Here is an 8,669-nt window from a genome sequence, read left to right as displayed (position 1 = left end):
ATAATTCTTGGATTTAATAGCGATTTACCTTGAAACCCATAAACTTGAATAAATGTATTTTTTTCTCTTTCTTCATGTATCTATTTTCCCTAGAGAAAAACTTGTGCTTCACTAGATATTCGATGGGGATCTTGTCCAGTTATCATGAAAATAACTTTCTTTACAAAAATATCTTAAATTAAACAAAAAAATTGAAGTAAATTCCTTCCTCCATAATATAGGTTAGCATAACTGCATCGGTTCTTTGTCAAAATTTTGAATTAGGGTTATGTGGCAAGTCATCAAAAGTATGACTCGACACAAGATTTGTTATTAGATACATCATCATGGAGTATTAGGGAAATTTATGGTCTAAAGTGGGCCTCCTAGGGAAATTATAAAAATAATATTGGAAATAATAAAATATGATTAGATTACATCATCAAAATTTAGAGGGAAAAAAAGAAAAAAATATTTTCAACTCATATTTTAAACTTATCTCCCTATGGTTTACTCAAATTTTGAGTGGCAACACTCATTGGATGTAGAATTTGATTCATTGTCTAATGAGAACCCATGTTGTATACTTTCAATGGACCCTGCTACACGAAAAATTAGAAATACATGACAAATGTGATTGCAATCACGTTTTCTCATGTATTTCTTATTTTTCGTGGAGCAGGGTCCATCAAATGTATAAAACATGGGTACTCCTTGGATGAGGAATTAAATTTTCATCCAATGAGTACTCTCTCTCAAAATTGAGTAAAACCTTAAAGAGATAAGTTGAAAATACGAGTTGAAAAAGTAGTTTTATTATTCTATTTTTTTTACTCTAAAAATGGTGAATCGTCCCCCATGGTTTACATCATCATCTTGAAACCTATTGGTTCTTATAAATTTTATTTTGGTTGTATGTTTTTCTTAGGAGGCCCATTTTAGACCTCAAAATTTCTCTAATGAACCTACCTCTTTTGAACAAAATCACTAATTGAAAAGACAGTTCATTTGAAATAAGATCAGCCTAGTCGAGTACACAATTTGTTTTATATGAATAATGGAGAAAATAGAGAATCGATATTGGGACACTGACAGTAGTTTCTTGGCCCATTAAAATGTGCATACAACGAATAGAACTCTCTAAACATTTCTCTAAACAAAGTAATATCTAGAGAGGAAATATCAAAATGAAACTTAGAAGTTGCTGAAACGAACTCTTGTATGATTTTGAAGCCACCTATCTGTGATTCTAAAAAACTATTCTCTTTTGACAAATCTATGCACATATCTGGAATCGGTAGCTTCAATATTTGCCTTAATATCTATGAAGTCAAAGAAATATGAGTATCTTTAGTTGGTAGCCTAATTGTTTTTGTTGTTAAATTTAATTTATTTGCACATAAATAAATTATTTCTCTAAAATAAAATACTTCTGGAATGCATGTAGCATTCACTAATCTAGTAGACCAAATCTTATTGTTATTCTTCTCCTACACAGACAAATTCACATATCATTGATATGCATTCAACCATTGATAGATCTAGTCGATTAGGGTAAGTGAGTTAACACTATCAATGAAAATAACTTATTTCATTCTCCTCAAAGCCATTTTTTCATTGTACTTTTAAAATATTTTTCCAACCAACAACATTTTCAATGTGCTTTAGGTGTAGATAATTGAGACGCTAAATAACCACAAGTTGTTACTACTCTCCGTGTGAAATATCTTCTACATGACACTTCAAATATATAACAATTTAGTATATCAAAGTCTAAATTTATGATAAATAGTAGAAATAATTCACATAATCTAAACGCACCAAAATTCTATCAGAAAATGGTAGAAATTTTGACACGATTTTTAGAAAAGCAGGCACATTTTTTTGAAAAATCAGATTATAGTTGTCAAGCTCCAGGTTTTTTGGTATCAAAGTAATTGTTGATAGTACTAAAATTTCTTTTTTTTTGTTTCCACTATCTACTACTATTCTACGTGTTAAATCTACTTCATGAAACATTTTGAATAAATATAAATTCAAAAATAGCAAAGCAGACATTTACCAGATATAGTAGAAATAGTTTAAAAACAAATCATGAAATTAGGAAACCAGTTACTCCATGTACGAAATAAATTAAATGTGAATATTTCTAATAATGATGGTTAGAATACATGCTATTAACAATCACATCCAATATTATATCGATGTAAATTTAGAGGCAATGGCATTTACGTTCCCGATTACGTGTCAATCCATCGATTCACTGAACTATTAATGTCATTATGTTGCGTACAAAAAGAGGAAACCACGCTATGCACAATGAAAGAGTATTTCTTTTCTTCTTCTTCTTCCTTCTTTTGGTTGTACATAATGTGATTTTGTAATTCCAATTTTTTTCCATCTGCAACACATGACTCCCACATTGATTACAATTACTAGTAAAAATTCGGCCACAACATTATTAATTATTTTTTTGCAATTGATAAAAATTATTATTAAATGTTGTTATTTCATTTACTTTTATGATTTTTAGGTTTATTGTTATTTAATTATAGCTTTCATTGTGCAGAAGTATCTTTGAGTGCACAATGTAAGCTTTATTATGGGCTTAGGGAAAGAAAAGCTCTGCATAGTGAAACAAGTTTCTATATATATCATGAGTTATATATATATATATATATATATACATATAAAATTCAATGTATTTGTTCTTTGCATATCCTCTGTACACACACAACCAATTTTGCGTACCTACTTTTGTACTCAATAATGCTCTACAAATACTCATTTACAATTGACTACTGCAACTTTTATGATTTACAATATAAGCTTTAATATGAGTTTTGGACAAGAAAGGTTGCATACAATAAAATAGGTTTCTATATCTAGTAAAATTTATTTAAATACTTATTTTCTTTAAGAAAACAAATTTTATATGCTTATAACCAAATTAATTACAAAGACAGGTTTACAATTGACTATTCCAAAATTTAATATGAAGTTTTTTCACATTTCTTTGAAAAAAAAAAATCCCATAGTTTAATGTATTATTATTATATGTTGTTGTGCGGATTTTTTACTCTCGGAAAGAAGCTTCCTTTGCACAGTGAAAACTCTCATTCTAATCCCCAAAAAACAAAAACCCCATACAATGAAACATTGATGTCTGCAATTCTTGATTTTGTACATGCATTCATAAATAAAGAAAACTAGGTAGAATAATCAAGATTTCTTGCTGAGCATCCTTCAACATAGTTATAGTGCCTATAATTATATTCAAATTCAAATGCTAGTCACAACGGCGTGTAAGAAGAGGTTTCAGGAGTGTATCCAGTGGTGTTGTGGTAAGCGTGGAAATGAAATATATATCTAACAACCAAAACATTTTCCAATTGGTCATCTCCATTGTAAACATAATTGGAATAGACTAAAGAGTCTTTGTGTTTTACAAGCCTTGAACAGTAACCAACATAGTTATAGAAACAACAATTGTATTCAAATTCATAGCCTAATCGCTATAGCTATCATTCAAATAAATATCACAACTACGATATATATCTCTGAACCAATGCTCCTACTAAATGTGTATTTTCATTCCAACAATTTCCATACCATGACTTAGAATAAGAAGCTCAAAATCATAGTCTCATAAGCTTACATTCAATCAATGAAAATAAGAAATGCTAAAAAATCCATATTAATATAGTCACATGTAAAACATTATCTAAGAATTATTGATATAATTGGTAAAGAAGTTTCGGTGCTAGACCATAGTAAACAAAAACCCATTTTAATTATCATTCATTACAAAACATTAGCTAATATCTAAAATCTCAAAGAAAATATTGAAAAAAAAAGTGTTCAATTACTATTTTTTGTACAATGTTCAAGAACCTAGGTCCATGCATCTCATGTCAAACATTATCTTAGAATTTTTTACATAATTAGTAAACATACTGAGAGATAGAAAAGGCAGTAATCGAAATTCAAATAAATTATGATTACATATCCATGGTCCAAAAAAAAACCTTTGTTGCATAAATCATTTATGAAAATTTTAATACTTCAATCACAAAGCTAAATGAATTCTTCCCAATGGAGACTACGATTAGAATCTTGTCGATCGTAATCTCTAAAAGTCATCTACAACAAATAACAAGGAACTACATTGAGGAATTAGACTATTCTATCATAACGCATACATAACATTTCAATAGTAAATTATTTGACAATAAAATCAAAAGTTAGAATGTACTAAAACAATTACAATATGCAAAAATAACAACCTGATATTCTTTAGCCCTTAACTATCTCTCAAAACCAGACTTCTTGCAATGAATTCGTTCACTTTAGCTTCAATGAATTCTTCGATCAAAGCGATGGTAACGTCCTGCTAAACACACTCATTGAATTTCTCCTCCTCAATTTCTCTAGCTCCTTCTTGAAATTGAAAAATCGAGGCAGATTACTCTTCATTGACACTAAAAAAAGTTATTAGCCATTTGCTAATTTCCTCTGCAGTAAAATCAGTTACATCATCAGACTCTATTTCATGTGATTGTTTCGGCTTCTCCAAATCAACCATCAAGCTTGTCCTTTTCAATTAATCTAGACTCATGTGTAATGCGTGGAATGTTTAAATCTTAAATAATTGCTATCACCTTGAGATATGCATCTCCTCTTTGATTATCTATGCCTCCACACTCAGAAATAATGTTCTCCAATGTTTTGATTTTCTCAGACCATGCAGCCCAGATCTACCTTATGTATTCAACATGAGGACGCGCTTGTCTATCTTTCTCTAGTTCGAATAGTGAATCAAGCTTACAACTAAAAGTTAATAGGTCATTGTCTACAAATTCCCTATCTCTCCAGCTCATTGTTGACCAACTTGATAGAAGACTTAGTTCATTGCTTTAAATGGTGTAGATCAAAAGAAAATTTCCATGCATATTCAATAATCCATAATATTTCGGATATATTACTAATGATATATGATTTCCCTACAGTTAGAAGATTGATAGATTTCCCAAATCTATGAAATTCTCTAGGAATATAAATTACCAATAGTGGTTCGCATATCACTAGTGGAGTCTATAAAATAGGACCCAGGCTTAGAGTACCTTCTATCTCTTTCATTCTTTTCTTCAACTTCATATATTCTAATTATCGTCGACTAACAAAATTCACACGTGCTTCACCACTAGCTTGATGCAATATCATCAACCCTAGCATTGCAGTGAGAGACAAATCAACATTAATTGTTGCCCAATCAAAAACCTTACCATTGGAAAGTTGTGTTGTAACTTATTTTTACACTATTAAAAAAGTTACAATAATCTTTTATTGTAAATTATTTTAATTTTATTAAAATATATCATCAAATATATATATATATATATATATATATATATCTATATATATATATATATATATATATATATATATATTTAGCTTTGAAAAATTCTTACCATTATGGACCCCCTCCGAAATCATCTTATGGTTCCAATACAACAAGATGTTTAACAGTGTGAATCGATATGTGAGTTGGGGTTTGAATTTGACCAAGGTTCTTTGTTTTCCTCTCTTCCAGATGTGCCATTTTCTTCGGCTTTTGATAGATCTAATTCCCTAACCAAATCCAAGCTCCATCTCTTAAAGCTTGAAAGGATTAAAGATTATCTTCGTGACATAAATGTAAGGTGATGCATATTCCAGATACTTATAGCAAGGATGAAACTTGCAGAGGATGTTAGACAAACCATCTTATCTTTCTAAGCTTGTTGATTTTCACCAAACACAAATATTTGCTAAGAATTATACCATAGAGGATTTAAGACACTTCGACGAGATTTTGCAAGAAGCAGATGGTATCATTTCTCTCGTGGAAATTTGGGTGTGTGCACATTGACATAAATGGATTTATTGGGTCTTTCACTCCTACTTGACTACCTAGATATTTGTTATGCTTGTCATCCCCATCGTCTTATTCTAATTCCCCAACTCCATTAAAAATTCCAGTCCTCAGTCTTGTGGATAAATGTTCACAGATATATGTGTTGAGGAATGTATGTTGACCATTCCATACTTGTCATCTGTGATGGGTTGTTGGGTCGGCTACTTCATTTCATTCAAAACTTCATCACACATTTTCAAACCTTTGTTTCTGCTTCCACGGGCCTATGTTGACCTTGAATTTCTGAATAAGTGTTGCTTTACTTCTCCCACTGGACAATAAGTCAACCCTACTTTCAAAATTTATGGACAACTTGGATTTTGAATTAATGCAAGGAGTTAAGCTTATCTACATGATTGGATACAAGGATAAGGTATTCATTTATTGAACTTTTAATGAAGAAGAGTTATGAGCCATGGGTTTATGTAGACAAGATGTCATCTAGGAATTTATACCCACAACAATCTGTTGCATCTCCATCTTCAGCCTCTTTATTCAAAGCATCGTGATCAAGTGCCAAAAGTCGCTGTGATAACACCAACACCAATTTGAAAAGGGGATTTGATGTTTAAGCACTATTTTTCATCAAAGAAAGAAATATTATTGTACACTTCATTTAAAATTTCGCAGTGTTTATAGGGATTAAATTTTGGGTTCCATTTCTAATAAATTGAAGTCAAATCTAAAAAATCTAGAACATGGGTTTTTTGCAGAATGATCCCAATTGGGTTCCAACCTGGAATTTTTGCGAAAATTGTGAGAAAATAGAGATATTTTGCTAGTTTCCTATAGAGTATATGTTTAGTGTCATTTTTTGCAAAACAACACATGAAAGTTATACTTCTGACCAAAGTGCTCCAGCAAGAAAAATGAGACAAACTGGAGGTCCCTCTATTAACCAAGCTTATGGTGTTCTTAAGTAGGGTATAACCAGTAACAATCTGAACTTAGTCATGAAATCTAAAGGAAAAAAAAATCATTCTTTTCCTCTTGATTCTAAGGCCAATACATCTATTTGTTCTATCTTATTTGGTTTGGGAATTGATAATAGTCATGGCCAAGCATCCAGTCCCAATCCTATTGATCATATTTTCCAGTTTCACAAGGCAATTTGCAAGGATATTCAATACTTGGATGTTGAGTCAGTTAGGTTTACTGATCGTGATGAGGCCTTCCTACAACAGTTTAGTGGATGATTTTGTCTCACGTTGGCCTTGTATTGTGCTCACAGCAATGCCGAAGATGAAATACTATTTCCAGCCCTAGAGGCCAAAGAGGCTCTTCACAATGGGAGTCACTCATATGTCATAGATCACCAGCAGGAGGAGAAGCTTGTCAAAGATGTTTCTATTGTTATTTCTAAAGCTTTCATAGTTGCATGGGAATGTGATTGTTAACACTCTCCCTATGGCCTTGGATGTGAGAAATTATTTATTTGGAGATCAAATACAAGAGTATGAATTACTTTGTACAAAGATGTAATGCATGTGCAAATCAATCTGAGTAACATTAGATCAACATGTGTACCATTAAGAGCTTGAGTTGTGGCCATTATTTGATAGAAATTTTTCTATAAAGGAACAACAGAAGATTATAGATTGGATAATTGGTTCTACAGGTACAGAAGTGCTTCAGAAAATGTTGTTCTGGGTGACAACCACTCTTACCCAAGGGTACCAAAATACAGTGTTGAATACTTTGCAACAGGCTACTCGAAATATAATGTTTTATGAATGGTTGAAAGCATGGTGGAAAGAATGTCCAAAAGCTACCACCCAATCACAATCTGTGTTAGAGGACTAGACTATGCCTCCTTCAGGTACAGTAGATTCATTGTAGATCGTGGCAGATTACTTATCTAAGATTGACCATAATACATCTAATTCAAGTGTGGAGATGTTGCCATTGTAAACCAGTTAGTGGTTTTACTGTGGGGGAATAAAGCATACTCAAAGGTACATGTGATAATGGTGTTTCATTTGTTGAAGTTAGTATGACAAATTAGAGACTAAACTCTATAATCACTACTCGATTGAGTTCATTCTAGTACAGGGCAGCAAATATCCTTTTGTATAGGTTGAAATATTAGTCCCTCAATTCTAATCATCAATGCCCATACTCCAACATCTTTATTAAATGTGTTAAAGTAAAATATTAACCTATTATTGTGGTGAAGTAAAATTATGAGTGTGGACACAAACAATTCCTCTATCCCGATAATGGGTCTAGCCACAACCAATACATTCTATGGAATATTTCCTAGGGTTATAACCAGTTAATAGGGCCTACCTCTTAGTACACTTATCCCGTTTGATGATTTCCTTGCTTGCTCACTCTAGCTATCTCTCTTTTCCTTCAAACACCTAAAACAAGTAAACAACAACAAACAACAATCGTGATAATAAACAAATTGTAATTCAACCTACTTAACAATTCAATAAACATTAAGCCATGAAGATGTAAGATGACACATTATGTTGGAAATCAATCGACAGTTACATATATATTGAATCAAGAAGAGATTACAACCATTGTCTTGACGTTGTCGTTCTCCTCTGACAAAACCAGGTTCCCACACACTTCTGCTAGCATTCATGATGGCTTCAAAAATAATAGTTTTAAGGCCCTTACCTTTAAGATTCACATTAAACCAAATTCACACTTCTCCCTCACACAACTATAGAGCTACAACTATGGATAGCTTTCTATTTACTCCAAACTTAATTAGCACTAG

The sequence above is a fragment of the Pinus tabuliformis genome, chromosome 2_2 (assembly GCF_031772625.1).
Source record: "Pinus tabuliformis cultivar Carrire ecotype Pingquan chromosome 2_2, CPIR1, whole genome shotgun sequence".
In the NCBI taxonomy this organism is placed as follows: Eukaryota; Viridiplantae; Streptophyta; class Pinopsida; order Pinales; family Pinaceae; genus Pinus; species Pinus tabuliformis.
This window is presented reverse-complemented; position numbering follows the sequence as displayed.